The following is a 13,206-nucleotide window of genomic DNA, read 5'->3' as shown; positions in this document are numbered from 1 at the left end:
GGACAGAGCTGCATTCAGAGGGAGGGAAGTCTGACCCCATGCCCAGTGAAACTCTTGGCAGGGCTCACACCAGCTGCAGCAACCATGGGGCAGGGTTGTCTGGACTTGAGGGGCTCACACAGTGGGCAAGGGGGTCAGGCCAGCAGAGCAGGCTTTCCCTGTGTCATATGTGCAAGTTGCTACCAATGCCTGCTGAGGGAAGTGGCAAGTACCAGTTAAGTGCTAAAACTTTTAAACAAAGAAACAAAAAAAGTGGAGAGCAGATAAGGGTTGGCAACAAGAAAGGCAGCCTTGAACCCATCATGCTGAAGATAGGAAAGAAATAGTGCTCAGGAACAGGTCAGGGAATAGGTCCCATGTGTCATAGAATCACATAATTAATTGGATGGGACCTTAAATATTATCTAGTTCAACACTCCCCCTGCTTGGGCAGGGACACCCTCCACTAGACCAGGTTGCTCCAAGCCCCAATCCAACCTGCCTTTGAACACTGCCAGAGAGAGGGGCATCCACAGCTTCTCTGGGCAACCTGTTCCAGTGCCTCACCATCCTCACAATAAAGAATTTATTCCTAATGTCTAATCTAAGTCTTCCCTTTTCCAGTTTCTGACCATCCTCCTTTTCCTGTCACTACAAGCCTTTGTAAAAAGTCCCTCCCCAGCTTTCCTGTAGCCCCTTCAGGTACTGGAAGGTCTCTGTAAGGTCTCCCTGGAGCCTTCTCCAGGCTGGACACCCCCAACTCTCTCAGCCTGTCTCCCAGACATTGCCAAGATCTTTCTAGGGGCTGCTACTCCAGAGGTCCCATGCATGTCTGTGCCTTTCCTAACTCTTACATCTACTAGAAAGACAGTGTCCCTCCCACTCCCCCTTGGTAATATTTGAGCTGTTAATGTCAGTCCTGAAATCTGTTTAAGGTTTGGTTGCTGGTAGTGAAAGCATTTTGATTGTCAGTTTTTTGAAAGAGAAAAACTCATATTTTGAAGAAAAGGAATAGTTAGAGCCTCCATCTTTTATAATCTCCTTTTTATTATTATTTTTTTTTACAACCTCCTTTAAAAAAAAAAAAAAAAAGAAACAAGGCAAAACCCCAACGACTTTCAGTTACAAAACTGTCTTATAATGACCTTGTTTCAGAAGTGTTGTGATGCTCACTTTCATACAGGGCTAGACAGTAATAGCTCTATGCTTGGCCCAAGGGCTCACAGATGATTTAAGATGATCCAGGAGGACACGTGTAGCTGAGCTGCCAGTTCCCCTGTGCTGGTGCTGGCAATCTTGTCACCGTGTGCTGAGTCACAGCAAATGCTGATTCAGCTGAAAACTAACATGCTAAGAAAAAAAACAAACCAAAGGAAACAAAAAGGAAAAGGGTGAGTGTTCAGCTGGGTAACTTCTGCTTAGTCTTTGTGGCGGTAGAAGTAGTGCAGGAGGCTTTGAGACCCACCAGGCACAAGGCTGGTCCCCTCTTGGTTTAGTTGTAGAACATAAAATGATGGTTAGATGGAGCTAGCCTGGGTTTACACTGAGACAGTAGCAAATATATTGTATTTCCTGATGTAGAAAGAAGAAAATAAGAGATGTGTGTGTGTTGAAGGAGTGAAAGAACTGGCTTGTTGCTCTCCATTGTGGAGGTCTGTGCTCTGGCTTCAGAGATGCAAGTGCCCTCTGTGCCAGGAAAGGGGTATTTGCTGGCTGTAAGATATGTTTTCAATGAAAAAAACCCACAACCTGATTTCAGGTGACAGACTGTTCCCAACTAGAAAAAGTATTTGACAGAGAATTTTTACTGCTACAAAGAGAGAGCAAATCACTCATCCCATTTTCCCTTGCTGATACGGCATTAACCTCTCATATTTGTTAGTGTTTTATGGTAAATAAATGCAACAGATAACAGAGGTGGTTTGTGGTGATACTTGAAGATTATTGGAAAGTACCTACAAAAAAATGACAGGAGCTTTATTATTTGGTGGTGAAAATGCTGGGAAGCTCGATTTTCTTTTAGATTTCATTCCACCTTAAGGGTACAAATATTTTCCAGGAAGAATCCATAGAAAAGCAGCTCAGGGTTTTTGGGATAATTTAAAAGGGTATGCCCATCTTTCTGAGTACAGGAGCATCAGGAGAAGAGATTAAACAGGGGGAAACAGTAAACAGGGGGAGATGGTCCATGACACTGGACAGATCCCTGTCCCCTAGTTACCAGGGTAGACACAGCCAAAGGTGCTTTTTTCTGTATAATAGTTGCCAATGTGGGTTACTGATATTAATCTTATAATCCAAACTGATGAATAAAACCCTGCTTTGAAGAAAGGGTAAACTTCCCCTCTGAGGTTGGAACTGACCTAAACATGTAATGAATATGGTCAGAAAATTGAGATGCATGAGATAACCAAGTTAGAGGAAGGAGCTATGGGGAGTGCAAAACCTGAAGATGCTATTAACATAATTGCTGCTGGCTTGATATTGATAAAGTACAGTAGACATCAAGTAGTAGATGAATCAGTGTCTAAATTGATCATACTGTCCCAGAAAACTAAAATGCACTGAGGTGTCAACTTCTAGCAGCAAACCCAAGGATAAAGGCAATTCAGATCTCAGCTGTTGACTCTTTCAGTGTTAATTTCCCACAGGTTTTCTTGTGGTGTGTGAAATCCTTCTGGTTTTGTTCTTACTCTCTGAAGTTTCTCAAAGGAGGGTTTGCACACAGGCCAGCCATGTTTCATACACATGTAGGGTTGGTGCTGCATCTTTTGAGAGACACGCGTCAGAAATGGGTGACTGCTGATTTTTCCCAGGCTTTTATATCCATTGCTCCCTCCTGCTGGCAGGTCAACAGTGCTGATCAAATGCTGCTTGTTTCTGGTTAGCTGCTTTTTATCTGCAGCTTTGTGGTTCCTTAAAAGCAGATGAAGAAAGAGAAAGATTTCCCAAGACAGTTCTTTTCTGCTCTCTTTTGTTTGGTCTTACTTAATCCAATTTTTTAAAAAATCAGACTTCTCTTGAAAGAAAAGAAACAGAGGCCCTAACCAGACTCCTTTACAGCAGGATTTATGCTTGCATGGAGGGAATAGGAGCTGATGTGCATGACAGGGGTGCTGGGGAGAAGCTGCTCAGTAGAATTGGAGAGGAGAAACAATTGAGCTCTTCATGCTGCACCTTTCTTGGCAGGCACCTGCCCTGCAGACCTGCTGATGAGCAGCTTGTCTTGCCTTGTGATGCAGGTCAACTGTCCTGGTTAGTAAGGTAATGACTGTCTCCCTTAGAGCTGCTCAAGTAGCAGCTGAGCTCTGGCCAACTGTCTCCTCTTCTAGAAGACCAGGCAGGGTAACTGTCAATTAAGGCCTGTTTTTGATGCTGAATATTCACCAGGACTCTGAATAGCTGGGGTGGATGATCAGATTCCCATTCACCCTAGCTAAGAGGAGCCATAATGTAAAAAAGAATCAATTCCCATATCTTTTTAATTGGAGGTATTTTTAACTGCACTTAAAGCCAACCTACTTAAATATTTGCTGGCTTTTCTGAAGAGTCATTGCTTTTTGGTTCCACCTTTTAAATTAAAAAAAAAAAAGAAAAAAGAAAAGAAGAACCTGGATGGTGTTCCTGCCCATTGTGATACTGTCCTGCTAATGTTTTGAGCTGTCTTGCTAAACCAGGGAAAATTGCCTTAAAGCCTCATGATGGGGTTATGCAGCAATCACAGCTTTCATTGAAAAAAGGGGAAAAGAAAAGGTGAATCACCTCCTCAATATAGCAGAGAAGAGTTGGAAAATGTGAACCTTGAAAAGCAAGAATCTGGAAAGTTAAATCAGCTGGAGCTAAGTTGCATAGTGTTTTAAGGTCCTGTGGCACTTACATGAGTCATATGAGTTTGATGGACTGGAAGCAATGATGTCTCACTCAAGTTTTTGGGAGGCTTTATGTGGCTGTTACTGAAAGCACAGTTTGGTTAACAAACTTTCCCATTATTCCACTTTAGCACTTACACTGTAGATGGTCTGATGGGGAGACCCAGTGGCGCCTCATTGGGCACCACAAGTGCTGGAAATAAAGACAAATGACTGGAACAATATCCTGTTATCATAGGCAATCTCTAGCCTGCTAAACATGACAAGCCCAAAGACTTCTGGTGCTTGAACTGTCCAGACAACCCCCAGGTTTGTCAGTGTGCTCCCTGGCATGGATTTGCCCATGAAAGCCAACACGGGGTGGGACACGATAGCAGAAACTGTGGATGAACTCCCACAGTAGCTGTCCAGTTAGACAATAAAAAGGCAGTTTAGTCATGGGGTGGCTATAGCTGGGTACAGTTTTTTGAATACTGTAAGGCATGTAGGAAGGCACATGAGTACCCTTGTAGTTCCTCAGGACAGCAGAAAATCAGTGTGAACAGAAAACTTGCCCCAGTGAGCCATGTGTAGTCCAAGCATGGGATTCTGGTGTTGTGGAAGTGCCCAAGCACTGGCTAGAATCAAGATTTCATACCCTGAAAATAACTTATCCCACTTTTAACTGTACAAGTTAGGCTTCTAGTTGAGTTGTCAAGATAGAGACAATCACTTTCAAGACTAATGTTTACCATCCTGAAAGGGTGTTGTGATTTTTCTGCTGAATGTGCCCATTTTCTTCCACTGACTACAGAAGGACTCTGGCTAATGTCAGGTCAACTATGCTCAACTTTTAGTTCTCTGAAGTAAAAGAAAATTAATCTGGACCCATCAGTGAAATTAATCTCCACTACAATTGAGTTGCATTAGCTGTTACATGAGCTACAAGGTTGCTTTGCAGTGCTCTGTGAGCTGCAGGGGTGAAGGTGTTTTGCTAGGGCTGGGACATGGCAGTGGTGGAGCAAGTTCTCTGCAATGACCTGGAGAAGGGACCTAAATCTTTGCCTCTGAGCTGCTGAATTTAAATGGAAACACATCAGGAACTCAGCCTTGGCCCTTAGTTCTGGAGAGCTATCTGTGAGTAAAGGGTTTTATTGTTTTGCCTTGTAGCAGCTTCCTACCAAAGGGACCTTATCTCACTGCACAGTCCCTTCCTATCCAGGGAATAATTAACATCAAGCTCACGCCAGTATAAATTTCTGTCTATGATATATGCAGGATGAAACCTTACATGTGAGCTTGCATGTAATGATCAGCTTGTAATTTATTGCAACTGTTTGTCAAATGGGCTAGACCTTGTATTTGGATTTAATTTCCTTGTGCAAAAAGGCAGGTGGCTGCTTACAGTGTGCACAATTGCAGGCTGAGTGCATTACCTGGGCAGGAAAACCAGCTAAATATGCATTTCTTTCTTCATGTCATTGACTGGATCATACCTCACAGGCCCAATCAATAGCAGGCAACAGCTCAGGAGTCCTGGCTGAGCAAAACTCTCCTCTCTCTGCCTTTCCCCAGGGCTGGTGAGTCACTGCCAATTGATCTGACTGATCCAGCCCCCGTGATCACCATACCCTGCCCTTTGAGGAGGGTAAATGGTGCTGCAGCCAAAGCTCTGCTGTCACACCCAGGCTTGTACTTACACATCTGTCCAGCCTTGGTCCTATGTGAGAGGGAAGCTTGTAGATCCAGGCACCAGGTGGCTGCTGGAAATGCTAACAAATTTGGATTTGTAGCTGCCTAAAAAGCTGCCTTAGCCTGATGGGGAAATCTAGACCAGATATGCACTGAGCAGGGCTTGGCTAGACTCTGCTACTGGAGATAGTTTTGTCTGGGGTTAGAACAGTCTATGAGATGAACAGAGATGGTGGCTGAGTTAAATCCAAGATGCATTTTCTCCATTGTTTGCTTAGCTCAGGTTGCTTTGGGCTGCTAGCATGTCCTTGGTTTTATTTATTAGTTATTCTTGCAGTGAAAATGGACTCTGTGGGCTTGGAGGCAACCCAAGAGGGCAATGTTGGATGAAGCTTCCTCATAAGAATCTACGGTTACATATTTTTCTTGTCAGGCTGTGATTTAAGGTCTGGCTTTGTTCAATGAACAGGGTTATTTCAGACACATAATAGAGTTAAGCACTCAAAAAGGGCATGGTCCTCTCTTGACACAAGTGATTGCAAGTCAGGCACAAGTTCCTGAGCTAAATCTCCCAAATGTGACCTCCCTCTGATGTTATAGATGTCATCAGTCTCTTTTTTATCTTCTTCTTTTTTTTTTTTTTTTTCCCTTTTTTCCAAAATATTAAATGTTCATAAAAAACATGCAGCACTCCCAAAGTTCAGTATTGATGAAGATTCAGCTGAAAAAATGCAAAAATATCTTATTTACTATGGGTTGTTCGCCCCCTCTCCCCCCCCCGTTTGAAAATATTCAGCCATCTGGTCAGCGAACAAATAGAATGCTGCATGATATTGGCAGCAAAGTATACATTGAAAAACAACTAATGTGAGAAAGAAAAGGTTCACAGTCTTTCTATAGTCTGGTGGGTTTTTGTTTTGCAATTTTTTCCCCACACAGAAAACTCCTGAGTTAAATTTGTATTTGTAAAAAGCAGAATCCGGTCACAATCTTCACAGAAGTAAATGCTTTGGCAAAGCCTAAAGTCAAGAAAATATTTCTATTTTTACTTCTCTCCAAGGATTAATTAGGCTCAGTGAAAGAAGCACACCTTTCCTCATCAGAATCCTTACTTTGTAATATATGTGAGGGTAACCAAATCCTGGTTATAAACATGTTTTCTGTCAATGTGACATCTTTGGTTAAAATTCTATTGTAAGGAAATTATGTGAGTTCAGGTTCTAGTGTAAATCATTTGTATTGACAGAGAAATTACTAATACCTGTTGCTCTTGTCACTCTTCTTTTGGGAACTATAGATGCTGGTAGAGGAGCCTTTGTGTTGGGGTAATCCCTTCCACATTGAAGGTTTATTTCACTGTATCTCTCTTCATCTGTACCTAAACCTCAGCCTCTGAGGGAGTCAGGCTCTGCAAGGGAAAAGCTGAGCTCAGAATTGAGCCAGATTCATCTATCCCCATGACTGGAGTGAGGAACACAGCCAGAGCATGCAGACCTGGGTCAACAAGTGCTGAGGAAATGAGGGTTGGGCTTTTCCCAGCTGTACCCTGCTCTGCCCTGTCCAAGCCAAATAGCCAGGGGATATTTTTTTGGGTAGTGAGGTCTCTTGAAAGAGAAAGGGAAATGTGGAGCAAATGCCTTTGGTAGGAAATTGTAGAGGAGGTGATAGGGCAAAAAAAATTATACAAGATCAGATGAGCAAGCATCACCCAGACTTCCCTTTAATAGCAGTGTTGTTCCTTTTCTAATGTTTTTCTGCTGCCTAGAGCTGTATGAAACACTCACACACCTAATGGAAACTGACAGCAGAGGGGCAGGAGGAAAACTTTGCAAAATGCTTGTGCATGTGCCTGGTTTTAAGCCTAGGAATAATTCCACTGAAGGTTGAAAAATGGTTCCTTATTTAAGATGAAGTTCATGCTTAAATACCATACTTGATTAAGGTCAGGGAGTTCTGTGGATTGCCAAGGGTGAGTACTCTGATATAAGTGAGATATATTGTTGAATTTAAACCTTTTTCTTCCAGTAAACTGAAGATTTTCTATTGGGTGCAGTGTTGAAAATGCTGCATTGACTGTTGTTCTTTAAAAATATTTTAATGTTAAGTCAGTTTGATGCTGATTTCATGCTGTCTTTTGTGGGTTTTCATAAAAATACCTCTTTCATTCTATATACATTCAGCAGACTTTTTAAGACTAGCTGATGATGTCTTTTTATATGCTTTAAAAAATTTAATTGGCATAGCAGATTGGACAGGGTGCTGCTGTGGGACTTTGCTACTGGAGAGGAAATGCTATGGAATGAGCCACATTGATTCCTCAGATAGTTAAATTTGGCCATGGTTCAGGTCCTCACTGGATTAAAGTGAACAACTTGTAAAATCATATTACCTTTATATTGCTCCACATTAACCTGCTGGGAGCCCAATGGGGATGAGACAGGTGGTTTGGTGATAGTTTGTGAACTGAATCCTTGAAGATGTATTTTTCCTGTGGATTCTGTAACTGCAGAAGTTAAATTTGGTTCAGAGCAGTGGCTTGGTGAGGTAGTGGCTGTATGAAAGGAGCACAGGCTCAATGATGCCCTTGCACATACCCAAAAATGTTTATGTTGCTCTAAATGGTTCTCTCAGATTGGAAGAGCCTTGTAGATAAATATGCTATAATATTTATCTTAATGTTTGCTCCATCTGTCTCATTTTTCTCAAGTACATGCAGATATTTTTCCCTCTGAAATTATCAACTCAAGTCCTCATCTGAAGTAAGTTATTTTACCCTATGCAGCTGTTTTATGCCTAATGTAGTTCTAGTTTTTGGACTTTACACTGTCTCAGAAGCACCTGAAGTGAGGTTTTTGCTGTGTCCTTTATTTTGAGAATATAAAAAAGGACCAAATTTATCATCTTGTCTTTCATCTGATACAGAAAGGACATAACAAGGCATGACAAGAAGTGGGTTTGCTTGGCTGGTGCTTGAGGAACTGCTGAAATTGGGCACAGAGTTGGTATAGGAGTTCAGAAGAAGGGCAAGTGGCAGAAATAAAAAGCAAAAAGTTCTTTTGGGGCTGGAAAGCTGAATACCCAAGGGAAGCCTTTGGAAAGCTTGTACCTCAGTTGAGTGGAGGCTGCCTGAGGCCAAGATCTGTTCATTGGGCATGAAGCAGCAACCATCTGGTTGCTGTCCATCTCAGGTCTGGAACCTCCTGCTGGCCTTGACTCCTTTACAAACAAAGGCTCAGCAGTTTTCCATGTGGCTTTAATGCATCTGTTGGGATGCTGCAGCTACCTTAGGTAATTGCCTTCTTGGGATTTGCTCCTGGGCTATTAAACAGTTGTACCCTGAACTCTTTTTGTGCGGATTGCCTTCTTCATAGGCAACAGTCAGCAATATCTGTGCTCAAAAAAATAGTGTCTCTGCTTTTCATTTGCAAGACTTAAGCCTTGAATAGCTGGGAATAAAACATCAAGGTTGAAAAGGAGGAGGAATGAATAAAATCTAGCATATTAAAGGTTATAATTAGAACTCTGATCAACTTTGATATTGTCAGGCCTTCTCAACTGTAATAAATGTGTAGCTCTGAATAAAAAGCCTAACCATATTTGCAGTGAAACATGAATCTTGTTCTTGGAGAATGCTTTGGCTTATTACTCAGTGTGTGTGAATTAGAGGATGCTGTGCTGAGATCCTGTGGGTGGCTTTATCTGGTGTCCATATGCACACAGTGTTTGCATAAGAGATACCGTATAGTTGATGTTTGTGAATAACAGGCACTAAAAATTACTTTCCTGAAAACAAAGGTTGGTTTGTGTGTATGGAAGTGACCTTGTGCAAACAGTTCTCTGCTGGTGTGTTAGTGCTACTCTGTTTGTGTGGTATAGGGCAGGCAAGGGGCACCTGTCCAGCTGGGGACCATCCATCCTGATGGCACCACAGCACACAGGCTATGCCTGAGCACCTCTCATCTCCAAGCACTTTGAGGAACATCTTCCATCACTACCAAAAGCTTTCCCTGCTGCAGGGGAGGCAGGTGAGTGTCATCATGTGGGTGGTCTTGGAAGACCCTTCGGTAGCCAGCATGGGCATCATTTCACCTCTTGGCTGAAGTGAGATGTGGAAACTCCTGCTAAATGTGGCATGTTTAATCAATGTGTCCTTGTTCCCTCTGCAAGGCTGCTTCTTTGCTTTGTTTTCTGACTGCTGAACACCAAACAACAAAACATGAGGATTTAGTGAGCTTTCTCCTTTATGGCTCTGTATGTAGAAATTTATGGCAGTGGGGGAGGGAAAATGCCATCAAATCAGAAGTGTGAGGCACTACAGCTCTTTTTTATTGATATACAGGTGGATATGGAATAGATTCCCAGTAGTTTACGAAGCAAATCCTTCAGCTATAGTTAGGGTGCTTAAATATTGATAATTAAAAAGCTGTAGCCCATTAATTCTGTTTTTTATGGGCCTGCATAGGATTGTGAATATGGGCATTAAACCTGACATTTTTTCCTTAAACCTAACTTCTTTGTTAATGCTTCATCTTCCAAGCTAGTTAGCTTTGATATTGCAGATTGAAGCCCTGAGAGCCTGTTTCAGCAAGGCATTTAAGGGACTGGTCTTTTTGAGTTGAGATGAAGATGTGCTCATTACCAATGTCACCCTGTTCTCTCTCACAAACTTGCACATACAGTGACCTGAAGACCTCTTGTCACAAACAAAAACAAGTGAAACAAAGCATATTATTTAAAAACATTTACATTGAATATTGAAATAGGGCTTCATGCTTTCGAAGAGGCAGGAAAAGGCATTAGCTTTGAAATGGCTGGAAACAGTGGGATCTGATAAGTCCTGGAGAAGTTGATTCTTGCTGGGCAGAAGCAAAGTGAAATGAGGCCGTGGGGTGAATAGTAGCAGGGTAGTGTGGAATAATCACAGATGTGCTGCTAGAGATAGTGAAAGAAGTTTAACCATGTATCAAGTTGTGTGTTTATTAAGCTTAGAATATTACATGGGCAATTAAATGGTTGTAGTGAGTGAGACTTATAACAAGGAAAAAAAACCCACAACATAACAAACAAACCACAAAAACAACCCTTCATGAATAACCCTCATGAATAAACTAAATTTTTCTTGTCATGAATAGTAAAAACCAGCTGACATGTATAGATTGGAATGAAAAAAGAAGTCATTCTCAGTTTGACAAACTATTTATTTTGCTGTAAATATAAGAATTATAAAAGCTCGTATAAAGTTTATTGCAGTTAATAGAAAAATATCAATTCTATTGAACTGCTTAAACCTGCCCAAATGTTACTGGTGGGTGACTAAAAAACTGGATGACTCAATAACATTGGGACAATGAAGATAGATATAATTATAAACAACCTTTGCCACTAGGTTTTTTCAGTTTTGTCTTTAATCTGACAATTTTTTTCAGAAGATTGAGGATCTCACTGAAAAAAATATTACTTCCTGATCCCCCTTGTCTGCAATCTTTTGAGAAACAGCTGAGACTGGCAGGTCAATTTGTTAGGTTTTGAAACTAAGAGTTTAAAAACCCTACAGCCTAAATTCTGAGTTTCTGGATTTGTCAGAAATGTCCTCCTGATCACTGGGAGAGCCTGGCAGTTTGGAGGGACAACTGGAATCAAAGCAGGGTTCTCCACCTTTCTGCTGACAATTGCCTTGATTTAAATCTTAATTTCTTTATTAGACCTCTAAGTCTCTGCTACAGGCCTTGTAGGAAATTTGGGTGTCATAGGAGGGAAACACTGAGTAGCAGGGAAGTCTTGAGTCCTCCTCCCAAGCTGTGGAGCCTGACTAGATGGGGGTTCCTCAACACAGCCCTTTCTTCTGAAGGCTGGACCCAGGTGTGAACATGGATATAATGTCATGTTCAAACTTGCCCACTTTGTGAGCTCAGTTGTAACTTGCTTGTGGGAACTGTGGGTTTTTATACAGTGTGGCTCTTCAGGACACTTATGTTTCATTACCTCGCTCAGCAGGTCTCACATCCCTTCTGCTCTTGTGAAAAAGGAACGTGATGGCTGCACTGCAGAAGAGGAAGTGATGTGATGAGAAGAATCATTAGGATTTTTTCTTTGGTTGTGGAGTTAACTTCATCTTGTGTAAATTACCTCAAAGAACTCTCTGAGAAGAAAGGCTTGTCAATTGAGATGAAAGCACAATTTTATTAAGGTGTAAAGCAAGCTTTCAAAGCAGTGTTTGAAAGGTCAACCACTTCTGCCTTTTCAGAATGAAATGGTCAGGTTTTCTCTTAAAGAAAACCCCAATCTGAATTAACATGTGCCGACAGCATGGTTTTTAAGAATCTGAGTTATCTGGCTTCTTTAATGTGTGAAATGGCGTGAGATTCATCTCTCTGAGTGGTTCTTCTCCAGTGGGCAACACTGCCATCTCCAGCCTGTGTCCCATCCTGTCCCATACTAAGTCCACCTTCTGCATGTGCTTGTTGACCACACAAGAAGTCCCACCATGTAGATGGCTGAAATTGGATGAAGTGGATCCATTCCTCTTCTGCTGGTGTTGTCCAGCAATGATACTGGACAGTGGCAGAGTTAGAGAGCTGAGAAGTGGTGTCTTAGAGGCATATGAAGGCTGTGATATGTGGGCACTGTGTGAACACATTCAAGAGCCTGCTTGGACTCCTGGGGAGCCAAAACTGGGGCTGTGTGAACAGACCTGAGGCTTGTCCCCTGGCTCTGTCCTCTCACTGGGTGGTGGAGTTGCCATGCTGTGCTGAAGGATTTAATACTTGCTTTCCAAGACCCCTTCTGTCAGGGACCATCACTGACACATTTCTGGGGAGAAAACTGTCACCGTTTGACTCAGGTCCGACAACAATGCTCTCGATCCCCTCCCCCCGACACCCAGGTGGGGAAGGAGAGAGAAAAAGAGAGACACTTGGCAAGATTGAAAACTAAACTACACAGCTTTAATAAAAACACTAATGAATGATACAAGAAAATATATACAATTATATACAGATATGTTCAAATATGGGCAAAAGCCTCTCACCTCCCCCCATGCCCAGCAACTCCCACAGCACTTCCCTGAACTGGGAGGAGTCCCGAGGAATCCTGGAGATGCTGTTGGAGAAAAGCACAGTGATGAGGGTCAGGAGAGCTTGAGCCTAAGGGTCAACGGTGATGGATGGATGGAATCCTCCCCGGACGCCGGCCATGGACGGAAGAGAAGGGAAGAAGAAGAAGGAAGGAAGTTGTCTTCTGTGATCTCTGACCTTCCTCTGAGCTTACGTAGATATATGGAATGGAATATCTCTGGCCAATTTTGCTGTCCATCTAACTCAGCCTCCTATGGGGGGGTCATAGATCTTCCTGTAATGTCTGAGCCGGCAGAGTGAAGGTGAGACCTTGAAGCCTCAGTAGTTAGAAAAACATTCCAGTGTCTTATCAGCCTAGCAGAACACACTGTTGCTAGTTAAAAGAAAGCTTAATGAAGGAAAAAAAAAATCAGTAAAAAGAAAAATTGGCTTCATCCTGGCTCAAACCAGGACAAAAACTGAGGAGAGAGAGGAGCTGGGCCAGAGCGAATTCATGGGGTCTTTTAATATTGGTAGAGCCTTATGAGGATGAAAGGCTGTGTAAGTGCTTGTTACAGTTCACAGAGACAGCAGATGACATGCTGCTGCTGCCCTGTAGTGAGCTGATGAGCTGC

Source organism: Chaetura pelagica, unplaced genomic scaffold (assembly GCF_000747805.2).
Source record: "Chaetura pelagica isolate M959 unplaced genomic scaffold, ChaPel_1.0 scaffold66, whole genome shotgun sequence".
In the NCBI taxonomy this organism is placed as follows: domain Eukaryota; kingdom Metazoa; phylum Chordata; class Aves; order Apodiformes; family Apodidae; genus Chaetura; species Chaetura pelagica.
This window is presented reverse-complemented; position numbering follows the sequence as displayed.